This window comes from Nicotiana attenuata, unplaced genomic scaffold (genome assembly GCF_001879085.1).
Source record: "Nicotiana attenuata strain UT unplaced genomic scaffold, NIATTr2, whole genome shotgun sequence".
In the NCBI taxonomy this organism is placed as follows: domain Eukaryota; kingdom Viridiplantae; phylum Streptophyta; class Magnoliopsida; order Solanales; family Solanaceae; genus Nicotiana; species Nicotiana attenuata.
Window position 1 is genome coordinate 100,988 of NW_017673160.1, and position 16,862 is coordinate 117,849.

Below are 16,862 nucleotides of genomic sequence, written 5' to 3' on the forward strand. Positions count from 1 at the left end.
CCCCCCCCTCTTGTGTGGTGTTGAAGTATAAAACATCAAATATTTTTTTTCACATTTCCAGTAAGGCATTTATTCACTCCTATATTATTGTTATTAAAAAATCTTCAGGTATATATACTTAATACTTGTATATAATTATGAAAATAGAATTGTTTTTTCTTTGTATGTACAAAATTTATCCAAAATGTGTACGTATTCAAAGAACACATGCATTTCACTACTTTTTTTCCATTACCCGAGTAGCTTCTCAAGTTAAAGAAAAGATACGACAAATTAAATATAAAGAGTTCTTTAAACTAATTAACATTTCGTTAGAGTTTTGGTAGTGTTGGGTTTTGGATGTGTTTAATTAATATATTAAATACTTAAAAGAGGGTGAATGGGAAATGGAGGGAAATAAAATTTTTGAGTGAAATTTTAAGTTCCCCCCTCCCCCCCCCCCCCCCTGGCAAATGGGCATTGTCCCATATTGGAAGAGGAAGAGGTTTTTTATGGGTATATAAGCAATTGCTCTTCTTCTAGCTCTTAAAGAGTTGAGAAGAAGGCAAGCCTCGCGCCGTCGTCGTCGTCGCTCGCTCGGCTCGGCTTCGGCTTCGGCTTCGGTCAAATGATCGATTGATTGATTAACTTTTTGGACCAAATTTATTTGTTAATAGTAAAATATTAACAGAAATGTTATTAAATATTTGTTTTAGTAACAAAATATTAATATTAGATATTAATATTAAATCCAATCCATTTTTTTGTTTTGGTAACAGAAAAGTAACTACCCTCTTCAATTTTCCCTCTTTATTTTCCCTCTTTATTATTGAGTAAATGGCCATTTATGTAATGGCATTTATGCTGTGGGCGTTTTGCATAAACAGCGATTCTGAAGAGTTGCACCTCTTCAGATTTCAGCCTAACTTTGGCTATAAATACAACACTATTCTGCTCAGAATTTCACTACGATTTTCTGAGTTTCTTCTCCTTCTTCTGCATACTTTTAGCATCAAACAAAGCAAAAAGTAAGTGTGATTTGCTACCGAACTTTGTGTTCGCTGAAACACTGGGGTTTGAAGTACCACTACACCAGTGTGTAATTCGTTCTATCCTGGGAGGAAATAATCCATAACCTTAGGTACTAGGAGGGGATTAAATTCCTTAAGGAAACACTGTGAATTCAGTGGGCTCGAATTGGTTTTATGTCATTTCTGTTTATGTTCATTTCTGTTTATACTCATTTATATTTCCAGAATTATTTTACAAATACAGTCTACTAACAGGTAGTACCTCATGGTATTTGCCAACAAAGCAATATAGACAGATATTTTAGGAACTACGTTTGAGCGCAAATATTGCATGCGAAGCTCTAATGCTCTAAGTAGCTTGTAAATATTTTTATTTACTTTAAGTATCCAGCTAACCAAAAAAATATTTGTTTAACCTAAAAAGAAAAAAAAAATAACATTTCAAGAATATTGTGCATATCGTAGGAGCAAGGAATTGCATGCCAATATATAATGCACATAAAAGTTGTAATTTATAAGTTGTGTATTAAAACATGCACTTTACCTTCATTTAAATTATCGTTTGTTGTCGCTATAAAGGAGAATTGCCTTTTGAGAAGGGTGAAATGGATCACAAATCACAAAGAAAAAGGAAATTTTGCCATTTGAGAAGTGGAAAATGGATTTTGGCGTTCATATATATATATATATAAAAAGAAACTGTCATTTGGGAAGAGGAAATTCGAACATTGAATGACTATAGAAAAGGAAACTAATATTTGAATAAGACAATGCATTAAATTGTTGAAGAAAATGAAATTGATAAGAGAAAACTCGAACATGGTTATAGACAGAAATTAAACTATGATTTGCGAAGAGGAAATTCGAATATGAACATGACTAGAAAAGGAAACTAACACTTGAATGAGACAATATGAAATTGAAATTGAGAAGAGGAAACTCGAATACATAGGGGGAAAAAAACTACGATTTGCGACGAGGAAATTCGAATATGAATGACTAGAAAATGAAACTAATTAATTTTTGAATGAGACAAGGCATTAAATTGTTGAAGAAATTGAAAATGAGAAGAGGAGACACGAACATGGTTCAATTAGGTTAACTTATTTTCATTCTAGATGATGGAAAAGATTTGTTTTCCCTATGATTGCAAAAGGAAAGAAAGAAAATGATAGCCGGTGCACAAGGTATCCAGCGTTCATAAAGGGTCGGGAGAAGGGTCGCAACCCAAGCGATGTGATGTAGATAGCCTACCCTAATGCAAGCATTAGTGGCTGGTTTCACTGCTTGAACCCGTGACGTATAGATCACATCTAGACACCTTTATTGTTACTGCAAAAAGAAAGAAAAAATAATTACAAAAATGATCCTTATATTTTGAGATAGGTTTAAGGTGGTGTCTTACTTTTTCATTCTGGATTATTTCTTTCCCTATGATTGCGAAAAAGAAAGAAAGACAAGGATAACTGGTGCACAAGGCATCCCGCGTTCAAGAAGGGTCGCACTCAAAATGGTTTGACGTAGAGAGCTTACTCTAATGTAAACATTAATGACTGTTTTCACAACTCGAACCCGTGACATATAGGTTACACTGAGATAACTTTTCCGTTATTTCAAAAAGCAAGAGAAAATAACAAAAAATGGGCCCTTATATTTTGACATAGGTTTAAGGTGGTCTCTTAAATATATTTCTTAGCAGTTTTGATCATCTATGTTTGGTTAAAGTGAGCACTTCTAATCTTCATTAAATGTTTAACAAACTCTAGTTACTATAACCTCTTGATCAAAAGCCTCGAGCTTGATCAACGTCACTTAAGGCGTGGCACAAATTGATTTTTTAAGATAAGATGACATTTAATGAACCTTGGGCTAATAAAGCTGGCTCGTTATTTGCAGTCCAACTAGATGGACTAGCCTAATGAAATTGGTCTTTTATTTAATTAAATTTATTTACACTTAACTAAATTTATTAATTGAATTATATTGGTTATAATATTTATTTCGACTAATATATCTTACAATTTAAGATGTAATTCAATCTCTTAATGAATCTAAATCAAATAAAGTTTAACTATACAATCTTTTTTTATAATTGGTGTATATAATCTATAAAAATAATATAAATGAAATTTGAGAATAGTAGGTTCAACTGTGCTCCTCACTATTACTTTGAGTGCCCGTCTGAATTACTAAAGAACTTGGTTCTTTACCATGTTCCTTAAGCGTAAAGTAAATAAGCAATACAATAAACATAGTGATTTTTTACGTGAAAAATCACCCGGCTCAAAAGGTACAAAAACCACGACCTACCACGTAGGGTTTTCAACTCCAACTCCACTGGAACACTGAGCCAAAAATGTATCAATTACAGGACTGTAACTCAATACTCTCCGGTACTCCTACTACTCTTATTTGATCACATGTTACTCTAACTTGTAAAGCAAAATATTCACTTCAACTCACTAATTGTTTATGACGTTTGATTACAACTCAATTTCCTAAAACACATTCACTAGATTGACTCGGAAGAATACAAAGCAAGTACTCAACACAAGTAAAAATAACTTACGAAACTTTAGTCGATGTGTAAAAGGATAGTTCAGAAGTCCAAAATTAATCCTATTTAAACACGACTTGAGATCTTTTAGGAGTCCTATTCGTAGTCAGCTTCCTCTTTGATAGGACTACTATTGTTCCAAGGATTCCACAAGCTTTGAGGATTTTTTTCTCTGACTGACTTATCCATATCTTCTTGAGCAACAACCCTTATCACTTATTGCAGCAATCTTCCACCAAACTCAGACCTGGTAATTTTAAGATAAGGTTACTGTCTTATACATATGTACAAGTATCAATCATGAAGAGTTGATCCTTTAACCCGAGGAGCTGGTTATTCACAACAATTAAGCAGCTACATTGAGAACCTGGTTCTTTGAACAGTTAGTCACACATTGTTATGTTAATCATCAAAACTTCAATGCTCAACAAACTCACTGAATTAAAATATTAAATCAACATCAAGTCCCAAATTAAATAGCAATAGACATTAATTCTAAAACCTCTAAGGGGTTGCAATTTGTATGACGTGGTGACAGACAAGAATCAAGGGGTTATTATTCAAAGAAACCTACCCCTAAGAGATAGCTTCCCATAATATAGAGTACTATGTCAAAAGAACTGCAAACATTAATGTCTTATAATATATAAATATTATAGAATAATATTGTTGGTGCCTCTTGAGCTTATCAAATGGATAAAGGTCATAAACAATTTTCCGAGTCGCAAGTTCTTGCTACGTAAGGCAACAACTTATTCGATATTTAATATTTTTAGTTCTCCACTCGATGTTTGGTACTTGCTTTAGGGTTCTGACTAAATCTGAATTTGCATTCCTATATTGAGGGGTAAGACTCTCTCTAACAAAAATGATTTTGTACTCTAGAACTTGAACCTGAAACCTCTGGTTAAAATAATCGATACCTAGCTACCACTCTATCACAACCCGTATTGGTTTATTTGCCTTTTCGTTTTTGGTACACATTCATTTTTACCTTTGATTAACTCATTTTTCTCTAGAAAATATTCATGCGTTTTGGTTTTGTAAATTGATATATCCCTTTTTTGCTGACATATTAACGAGATGAAAAGAAATGTGTATGTATTTTTTACAGTATCATATGTAGCAGCATTAAATTAAACAAGATTAACGAGTAACGAACTTAATTTAGATAATGAATGCTCTAATATCGTTAATGACCTAATTTAGAAAGAGGGAAAAAAAAAGATAAAGAAGATCAAGAAAATATGAATTTTTTTATATTAATTTAATTCTTATTTCATAGATCAAGAAATTATGACACTTTTTGTTATATTAATTTAATTCTTACTCCATACTTTTTCTTTTATTTTTCATCCGGTATCGGGAACCTGTATTGGGCCCCGACTATCCTGAATTCACATTGCATGTGACTCATTAGAAGGAATTGTGCTTCCTACCAGGCTCTTTTAATTTATTCCTTGAGCTAAAACTTGAAACTTCCGGTTAAGGGTAAAAACACTAATCCCTTTGTGATTATTTCATACATTTATGTAAAGAGGATTCTTGTCTATTCCTATGCATTAAGCTTTGTGATGTTAAGTATATAAACTTACTCACCCTTATTTATTCTATTATCTAATATAATAAAATTTGACCATTAAGCCATAAGCCATTATAAAGTTCAATATCGGTGACATTTCTTGGTCCAATTTATGACAAGTGGCCAAACATGTCCATTGAGATCCTTAAAAGTCGAAAAGTAAAAATATAAATAATAACTACCCTTTACAAAATAATTAAAAATTAATTTATGACTCCACACTGTTTACTTGATTGATAATGAAACTGAGCTTACGCCATCCTAATTGGAATCTTTATTTATAACCTATCAAGTTAGAGCCAAGTATGTATTAATTATAAAATAAAAGTATAAAACATAAAGGAAAAAATGGGTTATTTTGCTAACCCTTATCCAGCTAGCTAATTAATTTGTTCTACGTGGGCTAGTTCTCATCTCTCTTCAATTATAAATCATTTTCTATTAGTAAGAAAATCAAGGAACCAACATTATTGGAGTGGACTTCAATCAAGAAATGATTTTCAACTAGTATAATAATTTTTATTCATTTGTTAATTACTTCGTGACTGGCTCTTGGAGCTTGTGAAAGAATAGGAAGAAAATTAAATTACTAAATTCTTTTCTAAAATCCTCTAATAGTACTATCTCCTAATGTGTTTATACATGTGTGTTATAAAAATAAAAATAGAAATATGTCGTGCCGGCAAGGGCGCAGCTCCAATATCAGTTACTGGTTGGGACGAACTAAACAACTTTTTCTTAGATCTTATATTTGTGTTAAAAAGGTTTATCATATATATATATATATATATATATATATATATAATTACGAATCCAGTAACTAAAACAACCTATGAATTCAATAACAAATGCAGAAACCCTAAAATTCAAATCAGGAAAGCTTTTCAATAAGCACGTAGTTCTCACTTCCTCTTCAATCTGTGCCACTTGTGTAAAGCAGAAAAGCAAACAGTGATGACAAATGTATAATTATAGAGATATGACTTTGATTAGAACCGACCATTACAATCTTTATCAGATGGTGGTACAATTTTTATTTTTAATTTCTAATTTTTATTTTTTATAGGAGGAAAGGGTGAAGGGCATTTTGATGAAGGGCCCGAAAATCTAAATAGGGGTTACAAAATTCCCTATTTGGTTGGGGCGAAAAACGAACCAAACATTTCGATGTGATAATAAGTGAAATAAGCTACTTATAATAATATTAATTATAAAAATATTTGTCTAAACTATGTTTTATCTCTTCTTACACGTCACTTGCCAAATTCAAAAAAAAAAAAAAGTGAAATAAATTTCAGCTTTTAAAAAAAATACTTTCAAATATTTTGATTACATATAGGTTGCCAAATCAACTAATATTTGGGACTAGAATGTAGAATAATCATGTACATGCCATCGTTCATATACAAAATTAGATCGCAAGAAAATTTGTCACGAAATCCCTACTACAATTTTTTTTCTGTATTATTATTTTCCTCTTAATTTTTTCCGCAGGTCGGTATGTTAAAACTTAAGATTGATTTATTCATTAATTAAGAGACACAAATGATGTGGTCCAAAATTTATCCGCACAACAAACGTGTAAAATATATTTTCATTGTTTCAAATCTAATTTGACATCATTGGCTGCATTAATGGCATTTTTGTCTTTTTTTTTATCCTTTCTTTTTTGGACAAATTATTCTCTCTTCTTATTTAGATTAGAGCCACCCATTATTAAAAAAAAAAAAAATGACCCCTTGAACATTACACAATATTTCTGGTTCTCTTATTGCCAAGTTTTTACAATAAAATAGATATGGTTAGATTCATGGTTAAATGACCTTTCTCAGTACAATAATTCTGCATAAACTCATTCAATTTAATATAATTAAAACAACTCCCAATTGTGTTTATATTTTGAGTCTATAATGTTGTTTATTCCCCATATATGTTTAATTTACTATAGAAGTGTATATAAGATTCGTGTGCTTTCCAAACAGTAGCCGAGCCAAAAAAAACTTACAAAGGGTGTTCAAACGTTTAATATATTTTTATAATAAGTAATTCTTGACCTGTATACATAATATAATTTTTTAAATATTCAGTATAATTTTTCATAAAAGACGTTCAACTGAACACGCTTCACTTTATGTTGCGATGCCACTTTTTCAAGTGTGCTAGTGTGTTTGTTTGTGGGATTTTTCTTAATTAAAAGAATTGATGGATTGAAAGATGCTTTTACTTACTAGCTACATTGTGTTTATGTACATAATGAAAATACGAGTTATTTCAACATGTGCTCTTCTGCAGTAGAGATAATAAGGGAATTAATGATTGTACGAATAGAAAAAAAATAAATTTTGCCGTAACATATTATTTAAAAAGAATTTCATGTGCTTGACTCATAAAAAAAAAATCAAATAGACGCATAAAAGATCGTTAAAGATATAACTTTAGTAAATAAAAGCGTATCCTTATTTTTCAAGCTAGGGTCCGTGATGTTCTTGTAGTGAATAAGAAAAAAAACAATTATAATAGGATAAAATTGAAGGGGGAATATAAAGAAACCATTAGGTGTGCAAATAAAGTCTCATATTGATAGATGAACAGATTGAGAGGTCTTTTAAGAAAGACCGTGCTGGCTTGGCCCAAAACAGTAATATCACACCATGTTAAGAGTCTTTTGACTGGTTGAACCCAACAACCGGTATTAGACTTCAGGTTCAGCGAGATGAGTACGGTAATAGATGAGTGATGGTGCAAGCTCGGCTTGCTTACCCTTATAAGTTTGGATATGTGCACACAAGAAAAGGCTAGTTGTGGACTTCGATTGCATAAATACTCGAACGATGTGATTAGAAACAACAAAATGATACGTAACAGAAATGTAACCTCAGGTTTTTTGGCTGCTGTCAACTGCAGGCAGACATGAAGGAAGAAAAGGAGATAAAGAAGACAAGTATATTACTCTTTCATTTCCCTCCACAAAATGCAAATAATTAGTGGTTAAAAATGATAGTATTTCTTAGTCAAAAGACGCTTAATAATACAATTAAATAATTAAAAGTATGTTCTTTTTAACCGCTTAAACTTTCTAATTACATTGTCGCACATATTAGTATTGTAGTCCTCAGGTAAAGGTCTTAGATTCGAGTCTCGCCATCATCAACGGTAAAAAAATACTTCAATTGCTTAGCTTATGCATGAAAGAAATCATGCTCGCACACGTATTAAAGACATATTTAATTAAGTAATTAAAAGTGGGTTATCTCGAATAATTTAAATTTCTGATAAGATGATCACATACTTTAAAAATTCATGAAATTTGTAAATACCAAAAAGAACGAAGCATGTATAACGTGCTAATTATTCCTGTGGTAGATTAATTTAGCCCTTTATAAATGTCGAAGCGCCATTTGTTGGGGAAAAAAAAAGGAAGAGTTGGATTTGTTGGGAATTTGAAAATTCTACAGAAATTAAGAAAAAACAAGGTTCAGTGTATTATATTTAGTTTGAATGATTACTTTCTAGAAAAAGTAGCTAGAGATATGAATTTCACCAGTTGAAGCTACTCTCATTCTCTAAACATGGTTGTATTATGTAGTTTGAATGATTAATCACCAATGAAATTTTCCACGCAAAAGTAGAGTACTACTCTTAACTGTGTTCTAAGATTCTTATTGCACACCCCTTAGCACTATCAGAAAATCGCTGATTTTTATTTTACTCGGTGTCAGGTATCTGTATTAGAGCCCGATTAAATTTGACTTTGCGCCGGAAAATCTTACATTAGGGGTAAAGCGCTCCATAACAAAGGCAACATCATTCTCAGGGGTCGAACCCGAGACCCATGGTTAAAGATGAAGGCGTACTTACCACTCTGCCACAATCCTTGTTGATACCATTTACTAGATTCTCGACGCCGTTCAAAAGGACATCAGAGAAAACGATCGATAAATTTGGTCGAAAAGTCGAAAAATTAAAATTTAAACTATTATTTATTTCTTTTTAAATGGCTCACTTAATTAATATTTTACTAATTAAACCAATAAGAAACTATGAATGGATTCTAAACAAAAGAATTATAAATAACTTGGTATTTTTCTTAAATGTCATGAAAGAAATTCACTTCGCCAAATGAACTAATGTTTGATCTCCGTCTCACTTGTGTTGAATCCTACCACAGAATGCTTAGAACGTTTAGTGGGCATTTGGACATAAGAATTGTGAAATTCCGGAAAAAAGTGAAAGTTTTTCAAATGACAATGGTAGGGTTTGTCAATGGATATTTAAAAACCAATTAAACCGACAGAACCGTACCGCACCGAATCGATTTTTAGGTTTTTTTTAAATAAAAATCGAAGGTTTTTATATAAATCTACAACCGTACCGATAATCAGTGTAGGTTTTTTATTTTACGAAAATAAATCGAAAAAATACCGAAACGTACCGAATAAATTTACACGTGAAAATATATTTTTATACTAATTTTAAAAATAATAAAGCTTAAATTTTTCCTTGCCCTTTGGAATTATTATAATGATTACAAGCCAACAAGTTATTAAAATCAAAATTTTAATTCCCAAACCTATTATGCTACTCCTACTAAAATTAAATTATTTCCAGCATATTCACTAGCAAGACACAAAGTATTCTAGCGATTATGAGTAGCAAACTACAATGTATTGAATATGTTTCCTTTTGTATTATTTAGATTTATCTTTTTGAATATTCAATCTTGTATAGACATTATTTTTGAGTCCCAACTTGGTTAATATCTTTCTACTCGTGTGATTTTTTTTGTCTTTGATTAGTTTCTTTTACGTTGTTGTAGAATAATTGATGAGTCTATACTATGGTCACCTTTCATGTTTTCTTAATTCATCACCATTTAAACAGTAAAATTGTGTAGAGAGTTTTTCTATGTCCAATAAAAGTGTGTATGTTATTGCATTTTACTTTTACTAATGACTTTTACATGACATTTAAAAATATCGAAATCAACTGAACCGTATCGATATCGAAGAGAAACCGACATGATTGGAACAATTTCGAAAAGTTTAATTTTGGCTATAAATAATAGAATAACCTAAAAATTGTTATGGTACAAATTTTATAAAATAACCGGCCGAACCGAACCATTGACACCCTTAGACAATGGTATATGAAAATTAGAGTTGTGTTTGGACATGATACAATTTGGAGCTATTTTTAAACTTTTGCGAGTGATTTGAAGTGAAAATTTTGAAAAACAACTTTTTGAAAATTTTTAAATTCCGAATTTTTTAAAATTCAACGTCAAGTGAAATTTAAAGTTTTCATGCCAAACACTAATTCCGAAAATAAGTGAAAATTATCGGGAAAAAACTGAATTTTTTTAGGGCCAAACGAGCCCTTATTATTATTATTATTATTATTATTATTATTATTATTATTATTATTATTATTGTCACGAGCCATTTGCACATTAGGTCATGATGGCGCCCAACGCCATTGCCGGGCAAGCCAACGCGGAAATATAAATAAGTCCTCATTTTACCTTTATCAACTCAGTTCAGAAATTTCTTAAATTAAGGTTAAACAAGTAATAACCAGTAAGGTACCCAAAATAAATATACAAATTCCAAAAAGAATAGTATACTAATGTGTGTGTGCCAAGACCTGGTGTCACAAGTTATGGGCAGCTAGTAGAATATACAAAAGAACAATCCTTTCCTACTGTCCGAAATAGAGTAGACATCAAAAAATAAAAATAAAGAGAAACTCCATCAAGCTGCTGAACGGCACAGGAGGGGAGCAGCTCACCGTGGAAGTCTCGGAATAGGCTCAGAGATACGCACCAGACTGATAGCCAGATGTACCTGCCTCAGATCCCGTACAATTAAGTACAGAAGTGTAGTATGAGTACATAAACAATATGTACCTAGTAAGTAACCTGTCTAATCTCGAAGAAGTAGAGAGGAGAAGTCGACTTGACACTTATTAGGGTCAAATAATATGAGATATGAATTTTACTATGCATGGATAAAACTAATAAATAGCAGAGTATAGCAAGAACTAGCGGGTACTCTCCTAGATAGTGTCACAGCTGGCAACCTTCATTTCAGGAAAAAATTAATAAGCTCAAATCATAGAAAAATACTGGGTAAAGCAGGTGCAAGTAGTGCCGAGGTCGTACGACCCGATCCAACATAAAGTAAATTGTGCATGCCGAGGGTCGAACGGCACGAACCATAGATGCATCTATTACCCCGCTCGCAAATCAACCATGCGACGCAGTCAAATGTAATTAAACACATCAACAGGCAGACAAGAACATATAACTGGGGAGCAATTACTCACTGAATTATCATCTTCTCCTTTAAAAGCCAAGAATGGTCATGTTCCTCTTAACTAATCTCATTTATCCTAATCACCATGATTAAACACTCCAAATTAAACATAGAGTTTCAAGAATACCACATAAAGCATGCTTTTGGGTCCTAAACTACCCGGACTTAGCACAATAGTAGCTACGCACGGACTTTCGTCACCTAGTGCGTACGTAGCCCCCGCATTTAATAGCAAATTATTAGATTACATCACCTATGGGGACAATTCCCTCTTACAAGGTTAGATAGGAGACTCACCTCGCTCCAAAGTGCACTTCCAATACCAAGAACGAGCCCGAACTCTCAATTTGGAGCCGAACGATCCAAAACTAGATAAACGAGGTAGGAACTAGTCAATACAAACTTACAAGATCATATTCTAACTATTTAAGCAATTCCGTACCCTTAAACACAAGTTTTCTAAAATTCGACCCCGGGCCCACGTGCCCGGCTTCCGAAATCTTTCAAGGGAAGTTGTTCTTCATAACCCAAGGATCAATAATATATGATTTCTAATTCATTTCATAACAATTTTTGTGGTCAAATCCAACTTTTGTCAAAACCCTAGGTTTTTTCTCTAACCCCATGATTTCACCTTAATACTAGTGTTTAATCTATCTAAGACATGAGTATTAAAATAGAAATAGGTGGAATAAACTTACCTCAAGATGTTAGGTGAAGGTCTTCTCTCAAAAGCTCTAGAATCTCCCAATGGAGGAGTGAAATATGGCAAAACCGACTTAGAACCCGTAATAAATGAAGCTCACTGCCTCGGCGATTTCCGCATCTGCGGTCCCGCATCTGCGAACGCTGGCCAAATGGGCTGGGACCGCTTCCGCGGTCTTGGAGCCGCTTTTGGGTTTTTGGGCTTGGCCAGCCTTGGCCGCATCTGCGAGGGAACGACCGCTTCTGCGGTCCCGCACCTGCGGCCGACCAACCGCAAATGCGGTTATGACAGAAGAAGCAGCTTCAACACTTCCCAACTTTTTCAACTTCACTCGAGCCTCGTCCGTTTGACGCTCGGGGCTCCCGGGCCCCGTCCGAATATACCGACAAGTCTGAAATCATGAAACGGACCCGCTCGATCCTTCGGAACGCTCGAAACTACGCTAAATCTAAGAATCGCCCCCTAAAACCAATAGAATCAAACTTATCAACTTCAAGTTCTTAATTCTCCTCTAACGAGCCGAAACACACTTAAACTAATCGGATTGACACTAACTTTTGCGGGCAAGTCTTAAATATTATATTGGACCTGTACTGGGCTCCAGAACCAATCCACGAGCCCAATACCAATGTGATCAATCATTATTTAGTTTCTTTAAATCCTTGGAATTTCAGTTTAATAATTTCAAATAAAAATTCATTACTCGGCCTAGGGACCTCGGAATTCGATTCCGAGCATATGCCCAGGTACCGTATTTTCCTACGGACCCTCCGGGACCGTCGAAACACGAATCCGGGCCCGTTTACTAAGAAAATTGACCAAATTCAAATTTAGTCTTTTAAGAAAATCTTAAGGAACAAATGAGCATATATCAACCCAAATTCTTCCAAATCTCGAACCAACCATCCCTGCAGGTCGTAAACTAGGTAAAACAAGCGCGGGAAATTTTATTTGGGGGAACGGGGTTCTAAAAGCAAAACGACCGATTGGGTCGTTACAATTATTATTATTATTACTATTATTATTATGTTTTCTTTGGCCATGCAATTAATTCTATACAACAGCTTTAACGTTTAGTTGCAAATTTCCTGGGATCAAAAAAGTTACTCTTCTGTATACAAATGTAATAGTGTTATAAATAGAATTTTATTTATGGTGAATGTCCATATTTAGAGAGATTCTAGGGTGTATTACTTGGTGGCTAAGTAAACCTCTCCCTATAAATAGAGGGTTCTATTCCATTGTAATTCATCCCAATATCAATAAGAATTCTCTCTCTCTACTTTTCTCTGCACTACTCTTCTTCTTCTTTTATTATTTTATAACACGTTATCAGCACGAGACTCTAACCAATTGAGTAGAAGCTTTGGGATTGAGCATAATGATTGTCAATTATTCCATAAACTTCCTTCATGATTAAATTCTGGATTTAAGGTAAGTATTTTACTGTATTTTTCTCTTTTATTCTATACTTTGATTTTATATACAAGCAAAGACAACAAAGTTTGATTATAACTCTAATGGAGTTTGTAAGAAATTATAACCACTTGAAGTGGTAAAATTTCTATGTCTTGCCATGATCAAAGTCATGTATGATTATGGGCACAAAAAGTGGAAACCCGTCCCATTGAATTTGCTCCATTCTCATTCCCCTAAGAGAATGTGATAGCAGTATGTGATAAGTCTGAAAGAAGATAAAATTACTACTATAAATGTATTAATGGATGTGGACGTGGCAATAGACGAAATTATAATCGTCATCATTGTGGTAATGAGAACAATAAGGATTCTCAAAATAATCTTTCACTCTGTGAAAATAATATTTGTCATCGATTTGACATGAAATTTCGTAAAGCACATATAGATGATTATGGTCCATTCATGATGTGAATGTGACAACATCTGATTTATGAATACATATTCATTCTTGGAGGAATATGAACGTGCTAGTGGTAGTGAATATACCACACTCACCTCTAGAAGGAGGTTTGAGATGATATAAGAAATAATGTCATTATTATGGCATGAATGGTCATTGGTCACGTACCTATTGTACGCCAAAATATTTTGGCATTGTGATTATTAAAAGACAACGGTAATGCAAGAAACAGATCTTGCATATAATTTTGACCATAACCATAATGGTATAACTTTCTCTTTAAAAGTGATATTCACCATATGGGTGTTGATGAATATGTGGTACTATAAAATTAATTGAGAACTCTACAAGAGCCAATTATACTTAATAGCTAAACAATTGCTTATGAGAACAATTGCTTTATTTAGCAAAATAATTTATTAAGTGCCTCTACTTAATAGCTAAACAATTGCTTATGAGAACAAAGTTATCTATATCAGTTTGATATACGTTATATACCAAAGTATATTATTTTCTCCCCTTACAAGTGGTTCAGGGTCAGGAACCAAATAATTTCATCTTATTATTATTGATGTGCGGTGTATATTTTGATTAACACCATAACGCACAAAGATGGATTTTCAAAATTGAGGAAGCAAGTTAGTTTTTCTAACATGAGGGGGAGACAAGATAAACAATTGAGCAAAAGTTATGTGGAATGAATTATCATTTGTACATCTAGATCCTCGAATAAGATAATATGAACTTGAAGTTCATAAAAGATAATTCATTTGCAATATATTGCAAAGCATGCCAAACGCATTTGCTGACCCAAAGGAAGTAACTATATTCTCATTGCAAATGCTCTTATTAAGTCCTAAAAGGACAAAGTCTATGGTACGCTTAAAGCGTATAGACAGATCGGTTTCAAATAAACTTCTTAATAAAGAAGATGAGAAAATGATCAAAATGATCATAATAAAGGAGGCAAGTGATCTAGAAGATCACATGGCATAACACTTCATAAAATCTCAGGAGAGATTCAGGTACCTGAAAATATGAATGAAGAGATCTCTATGTCATGTCTTTATGAAAATAAAGCTGGAACCGATATAAAATGTTCGTCGAAGACATCTATCATAGCGCTAAGTATAGATGAGGATCTTAAGTTTGTCGAATACAGAGACAAAAATATTGGCCAAATAGAAGAGATGCAATTCAAGTAGAATTGGTTTCATATGAAAGAAATGTTGTTTTGGACCTGCAGTTCAAATACTTGAAAGTATGAAGCCAATGATATGTGCAATCAGTTTTCGATATCTTATTTGTCTAGCATGACATGAAAACTTGATATGCATCTAATTAAAGCCTATTGTATGACTTATATGACAATCCTTGAAGGATTTAAATCGCTTGAAGCATATACAATTCTTGATCTTGAAGTACTACTTCCTCAGTGCAATTTGTGCACAAATGTATCTTGCTATAAATATATGCATGATAATATGATAGCAAAAGTTTTCACCTCTATGTGAAGATATTGAACTGACGATTCCAACAAGATTATATGAAGACAATCCATCTCTATCAAGAATGATAATTTCAAGGTGCAATATATTCATTCAAGTTAATATAGCTGATTTGTTCATCAAATCTCTACCAAAGATCTTTTGAAGATGGTGCACAAGATTGGAATGCAAATACTCAAGGATATGAATTGATGCTCTCATCAGGGTGAGTTAATACGCGTTGTACTCTTTTTCCCTTACAAGGTTTTGTCCCACTGGGTTTTCCTTGCAAGGTTTTTAACGAGGCAACCAAAAGGCGTACTGTTAGATATGTGTAATCTTTTTCCTTCTCTAGAATTTTTTTCCCACTGGGTTTTATTTTAGTTAAGGTTTTAACGAGACACATTATCTGTTGAATAGACATTCAAGGGGGAGTGTTATAAATAGAATTTTATTTATGGTGAATGTCCATATTTAGAGAGATTCTAGGGTGTATTACTTGGTGGCTAAGTAAACCTCTCCCTATAAATAGAGGGTTCTATTCTATTGTAATTCATCCCAATATCAATAAGAATTCTCTCTCTCTACTTTTTCTCTGCACTACTCTTCTTCTTCTTCTTCTTTTATTATTTTATAACAAATAGAAATTATATTGCATGTTCTGATGTTGATACCCATCACCCATTATTGATGGCTATATTTACACTCAAGATTCCGATAAGTCTACAAAATCTTGTGATATGCATGGTTGCAACAATAATTCTTCTTAATAATTAGAGTCCTAGGCTCGAGCCCCGGTAATAAAAAATGGATTAGTTACCTCCTATAGCAAAGGTTGATACCTTATTTATTTTAAATAAATATCATTTTAAAAAATTATATTTCATAGCTACCTTTTGATTTTTTATAGCCAAATATCTATTTATGGTCACCCCCTACCCTTAAGCCATAAAGTAAGCTTTGTATTATTTTTCTCTCTCCTATCCCCTCAAATTTCTCCTATCCCCTACCCCATATCTATTCTCCCTCTCTCTCTCTCTCTACTTACCCTACCAGCTCTTCTCCGCCTCCGGACGCCTCCACGCTTCTCTATATCGCTCCGTCCCTCTCATAACCAACAGGGTCAAATCGCCTCTGACCCGATTACAAGTAGATAAGGCCATAAAAGTTGTCTCCACGCGCCAGGCCGGCGAGGAGAAAGAGAGCGAAATAGTGCTTTGGAATACTGAATTTAAGGACTTCGCGATGAAGGTATTTGCAGACGCTGTCGTTTCGGGGGCTGGGAAAGAGCTGTTGAAGCGGGTTCCGTTGGGAGCTTTTGGGATTG